The 21210-nt window shown below is 30.9% G+C and overlaps 1 long non-coding RNA gene across 1 annotated transcript in view; it reads left to right on the top strand.

The window, feature by feature from the left end:
- The first annotated feature begins 10634 nt into the window (after positions 1–10634).
- LOC124535334 overlaps positions 10635–21210 on the top strand; it is a 73670-nt gene continuing 63094 nt past the window's right edge. Inside the window, exon 1 of the long non-coding RNA XR_006966804.1 lies at positions 10635–10700. This is a non-coding gene — a long non-coding RNA (uncharacterized LOC124535334). The remainder of the gene's footprint in view (positions 10701–21210) is intronic.

Genomic DNA, 21210 nt, shown 5'->3' with positions numbered 1-21210 from the left:
ATAAAGCTACAAATCTGTTTAAGTCTCTTTAAGTGGCACTTATTAATCCTTTATTATTCCTAAACACGTCTCGTCACAATCAACAAGCAAAAAAAAGTCTACAAAAGGCCAATAATGACTCTGCTACTGAAAAGTTAAGCCGCAAAGTCGTAAACTCATAAACGTACAATTAGTGAAACGGGCCAGTAAAGAAAAGATTTTACAACCACTCCTCGGTCGGGCCACAATGAGCGCGCAGTATCGTAACAAGGTGCTGAATAGAGTGAGAAGTCGTAAAGATGATTATTATTTCTTCTACTACCTGTTTTATACGAGTAATGTTCCTATCACTGTCTGTTGAACGGGTAAGCGGTATGTGTGAGCGAGACGGCGGATGTTTGTGGAACGCGTATTGCGTAGCGGGCGCCGTGATATGTATAGCCGTCTCTGTCCGGTGCAGTCTGGCGCGTGCAGTGGAAGACGCACTATCGAAGGGTAAACAATAGCGCATTATCGCAAGAGCAGTCGGTTCGCGCGTCCAAATGAAGTCATCAAGCGAATGAATGGCTCTTGTGGAGTGTACCCAACGACACGCTCGCATTTTTCAACCGACTTCCAAAAGGAGGAGGTTATCAATTCGTCTGTATTTTTTTTTTATTTAGTCAACTCTTTAAGCAAATATTCACGTATAAAAGGGCGGGTAACAGGTCTATAATATTACTGGACTGATAAACATATAAGGATTAAACGTAATAAACATGATATACATCATTGACGTATTTTATGCAAAAATTAACAGATAACAAAATATAATGTATGTATTCAAAAATTAGCTTATCGTTTTATTTAGTCAATGTTTGAATGTTTTTAAGTATTTTAATTTATTTAATTAAAAATATTTTAATACCTAATTATACAAGTACCTACATGACTATTAAAAAATATAACAGGCATAAAGTAACTAGAATAAATTAAAATAAGTATCTAAATATTTAAAAGTCATTGTGAACCTGATATGATACCTTATTGAAAAATATATTTTTTCTTATTTCATAACCTATCGTGAAGTAAATTATTTATTTGATATAAAGATTTTATATTAATAGAAGATGTTTTGGTAAACATTTTATTTTATAAAAAGATTTATGTTCTTATAACTGTCAAATTAAAATCACCGTTAAAGATTTTATTGTAAACTACTTAGTTGTCACCTGCGGCTTTGTTTGCAAAATAGGCTTTGGACGTCAGTTATAAGAAAGCCTAATATCCTTCCTCAGAGTTCAAATGTACCTACTTCATACGAAATTTCATCAAATTCGGTCCAGTGGTTTGGCTATGAAAGAATAACACAAAGAAAGACAAAGCTACTTTCGAATTAATTTTATTATCTATTACTAATGTTTGCGTTAGTCCAAAGTACAAATCCAATATAGAAGGATATCAGCTCTAATATATGTCCCAAATATTATGATTACTTCTTGTATAGGTACATAGTGTGCTAGGTATTTTATTTTATGTTTATTTAAATCTAAAATATATGTTTGAAAGTTGAGCACGACCATGGATGCATATTATGCAGTATTCGGATTTCTGAGTTCAATCAACTCGCAGTAAAAGATCGTAGTATTTTAAGCTGAATATATTTTGTGGGAAGCATAATATTCGAAAGTTTAAAGCTTTCTAGATGTTTATTATCTATGTAAAATATTTTTTTACCGTAAATCAAACTAACTTTAACAGTAATATAACATAAGGCGAGCTCGGCAATGATAAAGGCCTCGTTTTTGAAGATATTTTAAAGCATATTCCACCACCCTGCTCCAAGGCTGATTTGTGGATGAATAAGTATATTGACACACACGATATTGTCAATTTCCTCGAGCAGGCTATTTAAACAAACTAGAACTTACTATCAATTGTCTGGGTTTGAAATCATTATCTTCGGTTAAGATCCAAGCTGTCTTGTCCAATCGATCATCGAAGTCGTAATATCCAACAAGTGCCTACCTAAAAACATGGCATGAAATTTCATATCAAGTTGTAAGGACTATAGAAGACACTTAGGTGTTAGTAAATCACCAATAAACATTATTTATAAAAAATCTCTTATTCTAATAAGAACTTAAAGTATCATAGAATATTACTTTAATCATATAAGAATAGGCTTGTAAGGCAGACATACGATTATAATCATCTACAATTAATGTTTCAATCATTTGAATATTTTTTTTGCGTAGAACATAAAACTAGTTTAATTATGTACATAATAAAAAATAATCAAGCAGTATTAGCATATTGCTTCTACTTTTTGGTCAAAATAAAAAAAATACTATTTGTGCTGTGTTATTAATAAGGAATAATAATATATAGGCATATAAATAGATATAGATCGTATATATCGGTACCAAAATATAAAATATAAGAATGACCTTGTCATCCAAATTCGTCTTTCATAGGAGGTTTCTATAGAAAATGTTCAATTTCCAAACTACGTTGAATATTATATTGAAAGTTGAAAGCTCTATCTAACGCATTACCTGCAAAGAAAAATCCTAAGTAAGCCAGCTCATTCGCATTCAAGCGACAGATGCGATGATATTCGCGTGGCGGGCGGCGGCGCCCGCGCAGTCCGCGCGTGCCCTCTGTGGCTCGTAAACACGATTTTTACTACCACTTGAACGCTCGTAAACGTCACGTGAATTGCGCCGTTTGTAGAACTCTCAGTAAACACCGCTCAGATTATTTCGTATACGCCTCCGGGGCTAAACCTCGATATAAATTCGAAACTTTATGGAGGCAGCCGGCGAACGCACGTGGTTTGTTATTATGCCGTTCTTTAGACATTTATTGAACCATTATTGACTTGTTTAAAGTATCACCCGCATAATAGAGATAAAGGAGTCGTTGATAGTTTATGTCTTCATCGTACGAGGATACGAGCGGAGCGAGACGCAGCGTCTAGTTGTCTGCGCGGACTCGATTACTGGCGGTTTTATGACTGTAATTTTCCTTTTTATCGAGCCTCATGGGTTTATTGCTAGCCATATGATTGATATCAATCAATGCGCCCGTAATGGACTGTTATGACGTCTGTCTATGAACTGGATCGATTTATTACTAACACGTTTCGCTTATACAAGTCTCAGGCGAAAACCTTCGCACGTGTGACTTGATATTTTATTATCTGCTACTTCGTTGATGTGTTTTAGGATTATTATTTACAACTGGTAATTCCTGCTTGCTTTGTTTATTTTTTGTACGACAAAAAAACTTGAAATCGAAATAAGGAAATATTAAGTATATGGCACAAAAAAGAAATTAAAAGGATGCTATTAGTTTTTTATTTCGTACAACAAACATTTTATAAATAAATTACTCTGCGTCACTACCTAGGTAGGTAGTTAGCACCTATAGTTAGTTAGTTTATTTATATTTTGTGGGACAAAAAAAAATTAAAAGGATTGAAAAACCGATGATGGTAGTGTATGAGAAAATAATTATATGGGCACGAAAAGACTCAGGTGACTTTGTCTCGAGTTTGAGATGAAAGAAATATTTAGTAGCCCATCCCAAAAAAATGGTTTGTTAGCTAACCCAACTAAAGGCTAGTGATAATGATATATATTTTTAATCAATTGTATTTGTGTATTAGCAGTTATCGTAAACCACATTAAATAGCCGCTCTGCCAAGCAAACTTTGGCATTTTCAGACATAAGTTACTTTACAAAAAACACAGTTCTCTCTTTTAAGGTGATCTATAAGATTTAAATGTAAAGTAGACAAAGGGTCAGAATGTACTAAATATGCGGTATTATTTTCATAAAAATCTCATGAAGGAATTATCAAGCACAGCAAAGGACAGCACTTTCTGTGTCCAAGCTCGTATTTAAAGTATTCCTTAGCTAAAAGACTTTGCTCTAGACGAGGATTCTACTGAAGATTCGAATCCAAAGTTATTTTTACGCACACAGTATCATGTACACATGTATCAGTTACAACTAGGTACTTGGTACCTACTTATTCTTTTACCGAATACTTTCCTGTAAATATAATATCGTATAATGTATAATACAATAAAATTATTAATTGAACCTACAACGTTTTCAATGTTTTCGTTGGGATAAAGTTTCCTGTTAACAGCAGAAATCTGGTAACGCTAAATCTAAATCAATCCAACATCAAGTAAAAAAAGCATTCCAAAAAGCCTCATTATAATTGAAATGAATGAATTGTTTTACACTATACCTAATATTTCATGTATTTCCATCAGTAAAGTATGTATTGTGAAAAATTCCTGACGAATAACATTAATCTTGTGTCTCTATTTACATGATAAAACTGAAAAGATATAAGTAGAACGAAAAATACGTCAACATATTTTTTTAAGAATTTTATTTTAACCTTCAGTAACTTACCTTTGATTCCTTAAGAGTATCTAAGATAAAAACAAACAAAAGCAATAAGGTTTTGATTTTTAAACAAATTCTATCGAATTTAATAATTTAAGTTAACGTTTTTAGGTATTTCATTGAAATATAGGAATATAATAAATAAGGGAACTATAAACTAAACTACCCAATCCTAATATCCTAATCCTTACAGTAAATAATTTTAAAAACTCTATTTAGAACAATCTGACCAGTAAAGATTTTGGCTTTTAAAAAACCGTTAATTAGCTTTTAATCAGCAATTATTTCTATGTATGTATAATTGAATGTGAATATTTGTTCTCCCATACGAAGTTTTTAAGTAAAATGAGTTTGATGAGGGCAATTATTTAATAAAATAATATTGAAGCAAGTCCGTCATGCAGGTTAGGCTCAACTAGGGAACGGTATTAAAAACATCAAAAGGTTATTTTTTCAAATTGCTTTATTGATAATAAAAGTCATTAGCTGTGATGAAAGAAGTTGAAATCTTATTATAACCACTATGAAATTATTTAGCCTGCTTCCAATTAAACCAGTTATCAAAACGTTACTTTTTAAGGCAATATGTATTCCTACGAGAAAAAAAATTGTTATTTTATTTATTTATACTTCCTTTATTCTATTGCCAAATAATAAAAAAAATATATCATCATCAACATTAAGTGCGTATTTCAATATCTGTATTCTGGATACAATTTCAGTTTCAATATAGGTATTGTGTAGTTTATTTAAGAATGCATCTTTTAACTAAAAGTTGAATGAACTTAAGAGACCCTAGATATACCTAATTCAGATTTACTCTCGAATTGATTAATGCTCCACTTAATATAGTCAACTTTTTCATCATAATTACATATGATAATTTAGGTGTATCATTAGCATTAAGAACCTATTCATCTCTTATTTTAAAATGATTGTCACATTATCCGAGTCAGTCAGCTATGAATGCTAAACTATTATTCGTAAAGATTAACTGACTCATCTAGAAGGATTAGTTGTTATTAATAGTGAACAGACGTTTTTGGACTTGGCAGTAAACCTTGGCATTAGTTCAATGAATCAATTGGTCGCAATAAATCACTTGAACTACTTACTCTGTTATGTTATCGAATCTAAATGCATCTCTTCATTCGTATATTCATACACGATTTTAATACATTTTCTAGAGGCTTATGTGATTGCCTGTACGTAGGTGTCAGTTTCTGATTTTATGTAAAATTTTTAGTGAACTCGAGTTAATAATGACAACGAAAATAATCTCCCATTCCTTAATATTGTCAATGTATTGATAAGTCATAGGTAACACGAATTATTAAATCTACTCCATGTGACTGCATTATCAGTCACAAGAAGTAAGGCAGCTCAGTAGGTATCTCCTTGTTATAGCAGTAATTCCTAAAAATGGCTCGAATACAACTGGAGGACCAAATATAATTGTGGGTCCTACCTATCTTTACTTCGCCTTTGGATATTTGGAAATGCTATGAAAGACCTTCTTCTCTTCAGTTGGTACCTCATTCCTTAAATAAATACCTTAATAAATCGAACCCATAAAACATATTACGCTTATAAGTATTTGAAGTTTAAGATAAATCTATAATTACAGATAAAATGACAAAATATTACAATATTTTTAAGGTCAAATAAATTTTATAGTTAGTCAAAAAAAGCATTAGTACCATCACAATATAGAAAAAAACACCTATAAAACCAAAAACGCAACCAGTTAACTTTTTGTCTCATCATCCAATCATTTGACTATGACCATCATAGCACATCTAGGCAATCGCTGGATTCCCTAGATGTGCTATAATAGATTGACTTATTAATCGTAGGTTAAGTAGTGTTAATCATAAACGTCCTATTTATGATGATCTACGACCGGCTATTGATATTATCTACCTAGTGATAGGTTCACAGCGTTGGATTTTTTCTATCCACATAGGTAAATGTATCCAAACATTCAAAGGGTATTGTTTGTTTCTTTTTTTGTTCGTGTCAATGTCAAAATTCCTCATCTATTTTCTAATATTTTCGGGAACGAAGCCACCTAGCTCGCATGACGATGATGATAACATGCACCTTGGCTTAAAGGAGGTACGGGATTGTTAACACTGCCAGCGTTTAAGCTGTTACTGATAATTTTTTTACAGGAAAATCATAAATATTGTAATTGTAATTATGCAGACCCGGGATTTGAACTCAGGATATCTGTTATTCTATAAGCAATTACTAATGTGGTAGATACTATATGAAAAGTAAGCATAAATAAAATATAAGCGTACTTTGAAAATGCAAAATGCTGCAGAGCTGAATAGACTCTACAATACCAAAAAAAGTTCTATTAGAACTTTATATCGAATATACAAAAGTGTTTACAGTGACTTCGGTACAAAACTTTGTACCCAAGGCCCAAGCACATAGATCACTAAATAAGTACTGTACAGTATCATATTAGGTATCAGTTTTCAAATCATATAACCATACACCCGTACACTTGCAAAGTGTAATATAAAAACCCAATAATAGAAGTAGGTGAACATAGACTTCCTCGATTTATTTACGTATCTTTTTATTTTTTATACTCACTTCTTTATCGTAAATAATACCTAGTGAGCTTCAAATAAGTACTGCTAAATATTACGCGATAAGTTTTTTTTCGGTTCATGTAACATATGCACAAATTGTTATTAATTACATCATGAGATTACAGATAAATCGTGTATCGTATTTAACGTAACAAAAAAATGTAAAGATGTTTCTAAAAATTAAAATTCTTTTTACGTGGTTTTTAATAAAATATAATTACTGGCTAGGTAGATAAAAAACAAAAGAGACCTATGTGTTTTTTAGGAATATTGTTTTTTGATTTAGTAACTAAGTTCTTAGATACCAGACAATGGACACCTAACAATTACAAAGGAATTATAATTGAGTTATAATTATACAAACAATAACAAATCCATAATATTCTAAGTTTAAATTATGTGTTTACTGATGCAACTGCATTCGCTATACTTGCTCCATCTATTAGACATTATGTTAAGCTTTCAAGAAATAAAAAATATATTGTACTAATTTATTGGGTAATAAATTAAATTGCATTGTTTAATTAAGCATATTTTAAATAATTTAGCTATTACGGCTATCTTTTGTTTTATATATTTAAATTAAGTATATGAAATCGCCATCTAGTGGTATAAGCGTTAAACTTCGATGCAATATAATTTGCCAAGTGGCTATTTTAAACAATTGGGCGTAAGTAAACATTTTAAATAATAAATATGATTGTAATATTTAACAGATTACGCGTTATTTAAATATTTTGTCAATGGAGATAACGCAAACCATTAATTGTAGTCTTTTGATAAAATTCTAAAAATAAATTATGTGTAGTGTAGAGACCTATGCACAACAAGTAATAATTGTTCATTTTGATAGCTTATCAAAAAATAATGATACCATAAAACGTTTTGTATTCAATATGATTCACATTTATTACTTTTATCACACGTTACGTAGTATCGCAAAGAAAACGTAGCGTAACCGCCAATAGAGACGATAACATGATCGTAAAAACGGATTTTATTACTTTATTCATCATTCGGCTATATAAATTCATCAAGACACTTGTTAATCGTTAAATAAATCTTATTACACAGTAAAATGATGTTTAAATTGACGACAAGCGTTTTATTTTCGTCATAACAATAAAATTTATTTTTATGAGCATGCTTAGTGTGGCTACGTAAAACGCCATCTAGCGGCATCGTGCGAGACCACGTCACGGCGGTAGTTGACGTCATTTGATGGCTATTCGCTCCGAGTTTTACGACTCGTTTGTAGCGCTCAAATGAATGGAGGTGTCGTAAACGTGGATTTGAAGATTTAGTAAAACTTCGCAATAGCCTGATATGAGGTGCTTGTTATCTTCATTTCCATTTCAGCTTTCTATTAACATTTTTATCCAATTGCCGTACAATCTTTACGTATTCATTATCAATCAGGTGCTCAAGTTTCGATTTTAAAGTGAGAGACATTATGCTACATAGCAAATATACTTATATCAAATAAAAAATACTATTTTTAACAGGGAAACTTAACCTTCTGAGATACCTATACGAATAAATAGAAATTTTGGGTGCGTGTAGTTTTTGCAGGTTAACCATATTGCAGCCTATCTATAAAAATAAGTAGATATGTATGTAAGGAAACATTTATAGCAAATAACAAATTAATAAAAAAAATCGTGTTCAATAAGAACACAGAAGATAAATTGGGCAATAACGTTATTTTCTATTCTTAACTGTCCCATTAATTTGAGCAAACTATCATTAATTTACTACCACTATTTTCACTTTAAAATACAAATAATTAAACAATAATAATACCTATTTGATTTGTGAACCACGTAATATATTTTTAATTATTTATAGTAAAAGTAGATTAAGCGATGTCTAATGTCGCGATGCGCACTGGTGTGAACAAAATAAACTGTGAAAATGAAACTGTCCCCACGCTCTTTCCCCGTTCTTAGCAACATTAAAACGATACTAACTTTGCATAATTGTCTCATTCACGCACGTACATTTATAGTGATACCGCTTAGTTATGCTATCTCTTTCGCGCTCACTCGTCAAAATGGCCTCCAAACGAGATGTTTTGAAGGAACGCCGCTGTCGACTTTTGTTGCTTGTAATGGGCGGAGCGTACTACAGGGACGGAATGTGATGTTCATAAATGAATTACATTGTTTGTTAATTTTTAATAATTACTATTTTGTCATGGATAACAATTTATCATTTTCTTTTGTTGTTCATTTTTAGTACTGAAGTTTTATGCTATGTTAATTGCTGTTGTTACACAATTAATAATTTAGAGCCAAATTCAAATCCATCTATCTACATATAAGATGTTAATTGAACATGGGTATTGTTATTATATCTACGAATTTCTTGTTCATGAGTCTTGTTTAAATGATAATTTCGAAATATCGAGCTCCACCAACGTAAAATAAAAAACATGGTATTTATCCTGTATTAAATGATTTATCAACTAATAATTTTTTTTAAATTATATCTCTTAGATGACAACTAACCCTTTATTTTTATTCATGTGTATCTAGGAATAGATTATTCTTATTTAATAATATTATCCTTAATAAATATGATTATTTATTATTATTCTTAATACTAACCGTCTTAATATAGCATTGAACTTTTGAGATTCGGTCAAAATCGAAAATCTTCTTCTATACATACAATAAAATTGAAATGTCTGCTTATAATGTTAAAATGCCCTTTTTTACTCAATGCATATGTATTTATACACGGTACATATACCAAAATAACATTATTTACAATTTTTGTCGGTATGTCTGTCTGTATGTCAGTTTGTTCCGGCTAATCTCTGGAACGGCTGGACCGATTTTGACGGGACTTTCACTGGCAGATAACTGATATAATAGGCAGTAACTTAAGCTACAATTTTTTTTATTATATTCAAAGGCGTACAAGGTTGCGGGCACAGCTTGTTTAAAAATAAACCTAATCACGAGGAGACGACGAAAATAAATAAGACGAAGATTGATTAATTACGATTGAAGATTTTGTTCAACTAAGTTACCTTACACCTACTTACGTTTTAAGTAGTAGGAAGTATTTTATGGAGTTAGAAAATAAACATAGATAAAAGGTAAATTCGAAAATCAGATGAATAGATTTATTTTCTAGTAGACCACTATTGATGTATTATAAATTTATAACTAATATTTATAATAAGGGAGATATTAACTACAAGTAAATATATGAACCACCTACCTATTATATATATCCTTTAAAATATACCGAAGTGTATCAATTTAACTATTTAAGTTAAAAAAAAGCTTCATCAAAAGTATAACACCTCGCCTCATTGCCTCCACTGGTGACAGGAGGGCTGGTTCGTTTTTTGCCCAGAGGATCGGAATTGCGATTCAACGGGGAAATGCTGCTAGCATTCTTGCCACCATTCCACGCAATCAAGATTTATACAGTAACTACTTTTAGTTCATATTTGTATATATATATTTAAGCATTTAATGTTGTTAATTCTTATGTTAAAAATTTAAGTTACAATTTAAGTTGAGAATACATATTTTGTTTACTTAGTAGTATATTATTGAATTGAAATTGATAGAGCAAACTACGTCCCTGGATAACCGGATTTGGATATGGCGTTGGTTGCCGTGTGTGACGAACGACCGATAATAGTTTGTTTCTTATAAAATATATTTTAAGTCATTAAAACAGGTAAATAATTATAAAAGTTAGTTTATCTTATATATAGTTATAAAAAGTGTATTGTGAGTGAGTGTCGCTTAAAAGTAACAATTAAATGATTACTTTTAAGCAATATTGTGTTTGTATGCGTCCGCCATTACTGTCGCTCGATCCCTTAACAGCCGCTAGATGTATCGTTATCTCCCTCACTCCATACGAAAAAGTTGAAATACAAGATTGAACGTTTGGTTATTGAGAAAAATAGCATTAAATCCATTTTAACGGATTTAAACATTGAAAATAAGCATAATTAATAAGGTAACTTTAAGACCATTATTATTAAGCAATTTTAAACTCAATCATTAAGGTATAGTTTCTTTTTTTTATTTAATTTGTCGTTTTGTAGATACTAATGCATATCTAAGAGGTATTTGAACAGAGATAAGTAAGTTCATATTAAAAATAAATATTTATATGTAGGTTATGTACCTAAATTATTTCTTCCGCTATACGTATATCATCATGAGTAACCTAACCAAATAATATATTCACTAATTAGTGGAAATATTACCTTTCAGCTTACAATTGATACCTATAAAAACCCTATAAAAACTTAAATTGACATAATAAGAAGTTATATGTTTTATGATTTATAATTCGTATGTTATAGGTATCTATCTATTATTATTTTTAGGTAGGTACTAAGTTTGTAAATAAATAGATACTTATCGCATTTTAATGTTACCTTATTTGTAATGTAGGGTGGCACCTAGATATCTATATTTTGAGAACTAACAAGAAATTACTCTGTAGGTACGTAGGTAAGGTAAGTAATATTATTTATATAAGTAGGTTATTAACACATACTTATCTAGCAACAATTATTCTCTTTGTCCTTTCTAGGAAAAAAAATAAAATGATTGAATTTGGAATTTTTGTGTATTAAATAAGTATCGACTTACTTTGGTAGGTGTATTTCAAAGTTATTTTGGTACTTTGTAGGTATCTTGCCGAGGTCGCGCCGCCATATTGGATACTTTAATGGCGCCCAAAACCAGTCTTTTGATGTAGGTAGTTCATCACTCATGTGATGATTATAATGTGTATTTTGATAAATTAAGTTACTCAAATGTTTTTTTTTTACCTATCTTATTTCATATACTTAATTGGGTAGGTATTAATTTAATAATATTGCGCAACATTTTCAATTTACTTCCATGCTTTCCGATAAACCTACTTACCTACGTACCTATTCTAATCATAGCACTGGTTTTATGCGAACCTTAACCTTTTAATATTTTTTTTCCTGATAGTTAAATTAAAGCAATCCTAAGCATCCTAAGTACTTAAAACAGATATAATTATTATATACTCACCTAATCATTTGACGGTAATATGACTACTTGGCTATAAGTACCTACTGATAAGTAGTTTGCTTTTCAATAAAATTGTAGTAATTAGATAATTAAAAAATATTCTCTATAGATTGTTAAGCCGTTTAAGTACTTCTAAACATTTATAAGGTATCAATATATATTCATAATATTTCTATGCCTAGGTTTGGAACGCTATCCTTAAATTACTTAATTTGTTATTCAACAATTGAATGAAATAACGACATTGACTATTTAATTTGATAAACGAATTAATAGAACAATACTACTTAATGCATATAAATATGTGGGCAGTGGGAATATATTTAAATATCATCACTTAAAATTCCTTCTATTGTGTATGGCTGAATAAATATAAACAAAATGCCACATTGGCCAGTTACTGCAACGAAATTAAAAATTGATTGGGCAATTTAAATTCAGAATCACGTGTATCGTTTCCCTGCCGACGGTGAACGCTAACCCACGCATAACACAACCACCGTAATATGAACCACGATCCTTCCTAATTCAAGCAATTTTCAAAAAGAATCGCATAACAGCTGTGACTAAAAGAGTTTTTGTTTTTCTGGATGTCGTTCGAATGAAATAAATATTTTCACGCATTTGTATTTCGTCAGCAGCAATAGGTTATATGAATTTGACAGGTTCGGTTTGGTAAAATCCCTTATATCTAAATTCAATTCTCGTGATTCAGCGCACATGTTTACGGCATTCCACTCCTTAAAATGAGAAAAACAGACACTTAGATGTAAAATATCAGGAAACTATTAATTATATTAAATAAATACTTAATGAATATAATAACATCAATTATTTATAATGACTTATAAATAATTAAATACAGGGATTCCATTGAAGTAGTCACACTCTTTAAATATTTAGTACTGGAATCGCATATATGTAGGTAACCTATATCACCTATATGATAGGAAGTTAGACTCAAGATTGGAAAATGACACTTAGACAAATGCTTAGTCAGTTGTTATTATTAGTAGGTAATTAATTCTAAGCATTAGGTGTTCGTGTAATATATTAAGAGGCAATTTAATAGAGTAGTGAGTTCGGACTGTTTATTAATTATTTATTATATAATTATATAACAAGTTGGTACATACATATAGAAGTTTGTCTATAATACTTATATATTATTTTAGAATAAAATAATTAAGGACAAATACGAAACTTAGCTAGCGTAGCTTGCTAACTTTTACCTAAATTCAGTAATAATATTGTTCATCGAGTTACTTTTAATTGGATGAGATAAATGACGGTTCATGTTTTCGATGAATCACTAATAATCATACTTAACCCTTAAAAAGTGTTAAAACTTGTGTGTTAACCCTAAAAAAGTATTAAAACCTGTGCTATGTGTGGCCTAGGATATACGGGTTATGATCGAAGCTGCAAGTAATACGGACTACCCAAAAATCGTTAGCTAATATTTGTTGATTTAATCAGAAGACAACCTCAGAAAAGTCTTTTGTCTTTTAAATATGTCATTCGAGATAAACAATCTGTGTGTCAGAGGTTGTAAAATTTTCTTCGCTCTCAAGTGGGCGACGTTTTTGTTATCATCTGAGTCGGTCCCAGTCTTTTCTCGCCTTGATAATGTCAAAGATATGTGAGAAAGGATTACTGATTTATGCACAGCGTGATTTGTTTCTTGAACCGCAATTGTCCTATTGACCTTTGATTGGCTTGTAGGGGCATACATTTTGGAATTATTTGGCTTTTTTCTGAGCTCTCAGTAATAATAATCTCAATAGATTATTATTACTGAGAGCTACTTTTAACGTTACTTCTAACGATAAATGTAAATATACCTTCGTGCTTACTATGTTTATGTCTATTCTTACATATTAATTTACCCAGTTTACCATTGAATAAATCTTAAAAACATGAATCATAGTTTCGGTTATTGGGATCTATTCGCTAGTGTATTTTCGTTTAGAATTGAGCCAAAAAATATTATAAATACAGTTGAAATTTTGAATGAATTATAATGACAACCCTACGTTGATGCATTTCGAAGTGTTCTGTACTGAGGCCGTTCACCGTTATAATAATCATCTTGGCATATGTGAGTTTATAGCTTTTATTTTACTTGATATTTCTTTGTCTTTCAAGTGTAAACAGATGTTAGAGTACAACATTGTTCTGAAAATAAGATCTAATTTATGAAACATTGAGATAATTGACGGGCTCATAAAAATAATCAGTCTATCCTCACTTGCTAGTAATGCGTATGTGCAACTAACAGGTATTATAATGGAAACTTAATAGGTTATTTTTTATATATTAAAACAAGATTTTACTCCGTAAGTATTTTGCAGACACACGGCCAATTAGATAGCTACTTCAGTACGCGTTGAAATTGCTCTCGCATATCACAATAAACGCTTTAAATAACTCATACATATAAAGCATTCGTAAATTATAACGTATTTGGCTATAGTTACTTAGAGCAAAATTCCTTACATTTAATAGATATACTTAACCACCTACTTCTACCTTCAAGCAATGTGTACCCGTTTCCTTACAAAGCCATTTTCACTTATTCCGATAGCAAAGGTGTTCCGAATAGACCGTTTCACCCTTATTTAGGTAATCAAGTAAACTCATAAAGTTCCAACCGCTTATTCTACAAGTTCCTAAACAAACACGCCTACATGACACTACAAACCTTAATAACGGTATAGCAGTTTAAAGGGCTTATTATCTTTAACATTATTTGCCAAGTTATGAGGTTCTACTCAGTCCTAGTCATTTGTTCATATTATCTTGTTAAATGTCGCATATTGAAATACTTAAATGAAAACAAAGTACCTAATCGTATACAATTTATATCAAACTATAACAATTATTTAATGCTTTACTGCAGGTATCTACTAAACGTTTCTAAATTATCTCAAACTAAATAGTATTTATTATTGTTCTTTGAATTGGGCTTAAAAAGTTTAAATAAATTATTATAATATATATTTTTAGATAAATACAGGTACGACGAGGTTTAACTGATATGGTACTGTAGTTCAGAATTTTTAAAACAGGCACTACTGCTTCTTATATCTTCCATCCTTTCTATTTGAAGCGTGTTTTTCGAGCTACTTTAGTCACCTAAGTGGGACAAAATCATCTGTCCTGGAGCATATTTAATGATCATTGGAAAAAACTAAGATGCATAGCCTAGAATGAATTTCAAACAGTCGAATTAAAATATGTAAATGGGCAAAAAATATATAATGAAAATTGAGTTGTTTTTTATCTACGCCGATTAAGCGTCATTTAAATAAAGAATTGTAACAGGCATAAATATAGCTTTGTTATTCATTTGTTGTCTCGATCTGTCTCGTTTTTCTGAATTATTTGTTCCGTTTTATTTTAGGAGATAGCTCAAGAAAACGCATATGAAATAAAGCAGAGGACTTATTAATTAGTAGACTTAATGGTTTCAGGTGTAATAATATACGGGTGATATAAATTAGGTGTATTACCTCGTAGGCTTACAAATTTAATAACATATTACAGAATAATAATCGGTTACTTAACCGTCACATCCACTTAGATGTAAATAAAATATATTTAAAATAATAAAATTGTCGTTGTGTAAGAATTGGTGTCATTAATAATAATTGTGTAAGCAAACAAATTTTTAAGTTTTATCTCAGACAATGTTTCCTAAAACTAGCAGCTTGCTTATCTGTATATTTTTGTTTTTCTTTTATAGTATAAACCCCAAAACAATTTAAAATGACATTACTAAGTTGTAAAGATTAGATTGCAATTACACGAGGTAATTGAAATATATATGGCTCCTCTAGCAATGGTGTTAAAATAACATTCGACTCATGTAAAAAACAAAGAACACCACCAATCATTCAGCATCAGTTTCGTGGGTCGTTTCTCCATCGTCGCAGTCTTGCATCCCGGACATAAAGCGTAAATAAAAATAAATGTTTCGACGGATATCATGCGGCGCGTGCGCAGGCGCCGGTGCGTGTTAGCATTCAACTCTCGCGCGTTGTTTGTTTTCACGCCATCGACGGAGGCCCAATCGCGTGATTGTTTTATTGAGTACCTCGTGGTATGTCGATTATATAATGGCTCATAACACTTAGATCATGTGTCCATACACCGGATCTTCCACCTACATTTATTAGTTTTGGTTTTGCTTCGATTAGGCGTCGTAAGCTGTCACGTGACGGAATGTGATAGATACTATTTTTTAAGGCCAAATTAATTACCAACGGTTAATTTGCAGTGCTTTTAATGGTCTTTTGATAAGTGTATGCTAAATGTGTTTTGAAATGCACTTATCTGGATATTTACTTATTATTAAGATGGCATTTGTGTTAACTAGCTGTAGTAACTTGAAGGTAAAAAGGTATAAAAGATTTTGTTTATTTTTCTATTTCGATTCAAGTAAGTATGTATTTGTTTTATCTTATCGCAAAATTTTTTGGCGCGTTAATAGCATCAAGATACGACATATATGCCTACCTTATACATCCTACCTAGGTAGTAAATTCAATATTTAATATCTATTTCTTTTAACAAAAACCGGATCTATCCCTAATTTCTAATATTTTATTTAAGTATTAGGTACATTTAACAAAAATAATTCTAATAATAAGGTACTATAAAATAAATTTCCAATCTAATGAAATGCCTCTACAATAGCAATGAGATTCTCACCAGAGTCTGATCTTATTTAAATAGCTTTCATGAACCAGAAGTTCTATCTAGAACTATCAATAAAATATCAAGAAGTCGATACAATGGCGTATGTGATAATTTCTTTAGACCACCACCATTGTTTACTAGTTTAGTATGCCGCCGGTTACGCGCGGTTGTATTGAATTAAAATTAATACAATTCTCAGTTCCTTTTGCTATCTTGAATTTGTTGCTAGGTATAGCTTTTCAAATATATTGACTATGAACGCGATAAGGTAAAGATTGTATCGTAAGATATATTTCTCTCTTATTCATAAGATACATACCTACCAATATTCAGATTTAAAGTGAGTTTACATCTCAAATTTTTTCTTAAGTCTTCAATTGATCTAGGTATTAAGACAGATGGTAGGCGTTACGTGCGATTGCGGTATTAGTCAGGCAAGGTAATTGGCTCGCATTTGAGTTTTAGTGTTTACAGTCATAAACAGTGTGTTTTATTTTACTTTGATTTTAAATTAATTGGTGTAACTTGTTTTATTTTGCAATTTTAAGTTTAATTTATATTTATGTAGGTATATATCAATGAATGGAAAAAGCAAAAAAATTCATTCGGAAACATTCTATCTAAGCCCATAAAGCTACATAGTTATCAGTATAAAGGTGAAATGTCGAAAAAGGCAAAAAGAAACAGCGCAGTCGGCGCCGGTCGACGCGGGAAGCGGCTGAAAATATCCGAGCGCCCCCGCCTCATGGTTAATGATGGTCTTACATGTTGCGGGATTAGATAGATTTTTTTTCATATGATTTTTTTTTTATCGAGACAAGTACCAAAAACAATAGCAATAATTATACTCATTTACTAATTAAAACATATCTGTAAGTATATTCGTGATAATTGACAAATTCATAACAATATAAAGATAGAATTTCGGGCTTACGAAACTTACCTATAAAGTTACTACTGTATTAGGATACACACTGTTAATGTGCATCCGAATACAATATTTTTAAAAACGCATTACGAATTACTTATTGCTATGATTGGTACGTTTGCCCATACAAAGTAAAGTAGATATTCTAGAAATATTTGACGTTTAGAAAAGTAATTTTATTTGTCTCAGATAGGTAGTGATTGATATACCAACATATAATCGTACATTTTTGAATGCCAATGATATTATCCTCGATATTAAGAAAAAAAAAAAACATAATTCTTAGTTTAATTTTCAGCCAATTACTTACTACTTACTATTAAGTAAGAAGTAGTAGATATAGTACAGTGTAACATATAAAGTCACAAGGGTAATGAGTAAAAGAAATGTTTAATATTTGTTACAGTCAGCGATGTGGTGACTGTAACAAATATTCACCACTTTTGCCATTTCGTCAACTCACATGAATCAAAAAACCAAGTAACCGAATATGTAAAGTATAAAACAGCAATGTTAGAAAATATTTACAATAATTTGTTATTTTTTTATATCAAAAGGGAAACTAAAAAAACTCTAAACCAATGAGAAGAGTACTAAATAAATATTCTTATTATTTTAAATAATTACGAATGCAAATTTCTTATGCGTTCAGAATTTTCCTGTCGTTTATATAAATAACTGTAGTCCATTACTATTTTCTACTTATTACTACTTACATTTCTAATCACACGCTGTCTCTTACCGTCAATGTTCAAGTAAACGAGTGTTTATTAAAAAATAAAATTGTTTGTCGATTGATAACGAGCGTTTATATCCTGCAATTAGTGTACCCAGGTATTTCTAGATTAATAAACTGATTTCTACTTCTCAGGTGTTACCTATGAAAATGTAATTAACCTATTCCTATATGGTAATAAACGTAAAGGTCTTATATGCAAGTAGGTAATGTTTTAATGCTTACAGTGAATATGTGGGTAGTTTCTCATTTCCAAGATGTGCTTTAGATAATAATGTGAACAGATATCCAGATAAAAGTCTATAATTATAATTTATAATCTATGAATTAAATAATTACATATTTCTTATGGAGGTATTATGTATACTGTTAATAATATTTAATAATTGATTTAGGACAAGCCGTTTTTAAATGTAACGGGTTATGATTACTACCTACATTTATTACCTACATTTTTTTAAAGCAACAATGTAAGATATTGTGCAATGCAGATACAATTTAGCTGGTACCTGTATAATATTAAATGAACCTAATCATTAAAAATTCAATTGCACTACAATACATTATAACAATTTTATCAAATATCAAAATAGACGTCCAAAAAAGTCATTTTTACGCAAGACAATGATATATTTTCTTATTTTTTCAATGATTATGAGTGATAACATATACCTACCTAGGTATATTTTTGTCAATACAAACCAATCTATTCGGAAAGCGTAAGAAGAATGAAATATCGTATAAAATGGTTTCGTATTCTACCTACGAGTACAGTGTTGTTAATAAGGTTCAAAGCGTTGCATATCGGAATAACAGCATCGATCATAAGATAGGTATACGAATCGTTAAAACTTCTGAATTTTACAGGATTTTGTGTAACTTCCAATGAGTGTGTACGGGTAAAATCATGAAACTCAATATAGAGAGAGATATATTCACATATACCGGTTGAACTGAATTTTTTATACACGTTTTATTTTGGATGACAATGTATTGTTAACTGTGTTACGTCATCCTAAATCCAACATGGCGGGATACCCAAGATGGCGGAGCAGTTATTTTTAATGCACTCCTACAATATAGGTATGAAATATAAGGGATTGCTAAGAATAACTCGAAAGAAAATGTGACGTCACTCTAAATTCAATATGGCGGACTTCTAAAGCTTGAAAATCATTTTGAAAGCAGGTAATAGATTGTACTGAAATTTTATATACACGGGATATTTGAGTACCTTCTCGCATTTACATAATTTTTAATAAGTAAATGCAAAATGATTTCATTTAATTTCGAGATTTCACACCTACACAACACAGATTATGACTGATTAATTGTAGTAATCTAGAATGCAAGTATTTGATTGATGGTATTGATCAAGAAAGTATTTCTAAGAAATCTAGCTATGTAAGATTCTATTCAATTGTTTTTAAATGATATAATTAGCGTTACCAGGTTATCGACTTTTTTCTAAATTTTTCTCATAGGAATATATGTATTGTGTCTTTAGTCTTTATAGACAATTGGTTTCCACACCTGATTGTCTTCACAAAACATGTCACTTTTATCGAGTGGTTAGATCATCTGACTGCAGATTCAGAGGCCTAGAATCAATCCCAACCGCACTAATAAAAAGTTATTGGCATTTTCTGTCCATATTTTTTCAGTAACTGTTTGGGACCATCTACCTATTTTGGGAAGCCCATAAAACTGCTGGTTTTTTTCTATTGAGCTCATTCCAATTACTTTGATTTTACTGTTCCACCTTGTACATATACACACTCGTACACTTCAGACTAGTCTTTCTTGAGAATTATTTCAGTTCGCAAGAAAATATTGAATTTAAATTTAACTATTTATTATTAAATCATAGTATACATCCATATTTGCTCGTTATTTTAGTGTCGTTGAATAAAATAAAAAAACCGTTTTTCTATAGTGTTTATTTAAGGAGCAAGCAAAGCAGAGTGTTTTTAAACAACAATTGTCAATATCTTTACCGTAAAAACAACATCACATTCAGTGAGACCATCACACTGTTTGGCGATCGAAATGTATATGCGACAAAATCGTCGGCCATTTTGTCTCGCTATGTAAGCCGAGCGCGCGTGCCCCTCCCGTCACCGGTAGAGGGAGAGCCATAGGGACGTCCTGTTTTAGCAGAGCGAATAACGATCAACTTTCGCCTTTACGGCTATTGTAATAGAGTGCAAATAGGTGCCATTATAATTCGGTCTTAGCAGTATACGGGCTGTTTATGTAGCCGAAACGGCCGCTTCATACACTGATGGCGTCACTGCCATCACTTTCATTATTATCGGGCGATTCACGACGTTTACCCGGCGTTTGCTCGAATCTCGGTTCCACTGTTCAAATTAAAATTTCGTCAATTGTTATTAGATGATTCCTGAGCTTTTAAGTATTTTGTTTTCTTAATATTTCATTCATTAATATTGGAGATTTCAATGCTTGTTATATGTATTGTACACCACTATATACCATTCTATACCATACAACCATATGTCAAATAAAATGAAATCTTTGTATATCAGAGAAACAAATATTTAAGATGTTTATACTAATATAGGAAAATACCTGACTATAGTTAGCCAAGGCGAACGAGCAACGCCTAAGAATTGACTTGTATAAGGTATATCTTCCCATTCAGTTTGGGTAGGTAGATAAATACTTAATATGGTAAAAATTTTTGTTAGTAATCAATAATAGAAACTACCTAACGATATAAATTGACTGTACCTACTGGAAGCTACATAATATAACATATTTATATGAACTCAA

This window comes from Vanessa cardui, chromosome 14, assembly GCF_905220365.1.
Source record: "Vanessa cardui chromosome 14, ilVanCard2.1, whole genome shotgun sequence".
NCBI classification, from domain to species: domain Eukaryota; kingdom Metazoa; phylum Arthropoda; class Insecta; order Lepidoptera; family Nymphalidae; genus Vanessa; species Vanessa cardui.
The sequence above is the reverse complement of the archived record's forward strand: the minus strand, read 5'-3'. Positions and strand labels throughout refer to the sequence as shown.